Source organism: Meleagris gallopavo, chromosome 4, assembly GCF_000146605.3.
Source record: "Meleagris gallopavo isolate NT-WF06-2002-E0010 breed Aviagen turkey brand Nicholas breeding stock chromosome 4, Turkey_5.1, whole genome shotgun sequence".
Taxonomy (NCBI): domain Eukaryota; kingdom Metazoa; phylum Chordata; class Aves; order Galliformes; family Phasianidae; genus Meleagris; species Meleagris gallopavo.
Window position 1 is genome coordinate 37,177,851 of NC_015014.2, and position 891 is coordinate 37,178,741.

The 891-nt window shown below is 52.1% G+C and overlaps 1 protein-coding gene across 1 annotated transcript in view; it reads left to right on the top strand.

The window, feature by feature from the left end:
• Positions 1-891, top strand: part of PITX2 (paired like homeodomain 2) — a 10,074-nt gene that overhangs the window by 4,368 nt on the left and 4,815 nt on the right. The gene's annotated exons all lie outside the window — the stretch shown is intronic.

Genomic DNA, 891 nt, shown 5'->3' on the forward strand with positions numbered 1-891 from the left:
AAAAAAGACTTTTGACATTTTAATTGGAACCTTTAGCGCTAATATATGGCTTGGGTACCTACAATGAGCTTGTTTTTCGGTCGGCTGACAGCTTCTAAAATATTATTTCGCTTGGGAAATAAAAGCTTCATCTCAGCTTCTAGGTGGGTATTTTTGGATTTAGGTGATTTATGGTCGCCATGACGACTAACGCCGTCTGCCCGCTCCCCTCCCAGCCGGGTGCGGGGCTGTAGGAGGGGGGAAGAGCCTAAACCCCCTAGCTTTTGGGGATCTGCACCCTCCTCCCCCCCGGGTGGGAGCGGAGGACGCAGGGCCGGGTCCGCACCGGGGGGGTCCGACAGCGGGAGCGAGGGCTGGGGAGGGAGCAGGGACAGGGTCGGTAAACAGATTGTGCGGAGCGGAGCCGGCTTCGTATTGACTCAGTTATAGGTCATCGGCTGCCGGTGCGGAGGGAGGAAATATTTACTTTACACATATACTTTATGATCTTGGGGGAATTAGAGGAAATTCAATAAGAAAACGGCTAGAATCATTTTAAACCCCCTATTTAAGAGACTTAAGCAAATTAGAGTCTTATCAGATTAAAATCCACTACAAATGTAAGAGCGTTGTCTCCGCCGAAACACTGTGGGGTCTGAGGAAAGAGATTCGCTGCCAAATCTCGGGGATAAAAACGCGTCATTTAAACGGCAGATAATGAGCAGAATGTAAATTAATTTAACCTTCTTTACTAACAGCCCGCCAAAGGAATATGTGCCGTTCGGCGATAAGTGCCATTGCGAGGGACGGTGCGAACATCAGCGGGCGGAGGGACCCCGGTGGGAGGATGGGGGGGAGGGAGGAGGAGAAACTGTCCCACGGGCCGGCGGCACCTGAGCCCCGGGGGGGGAC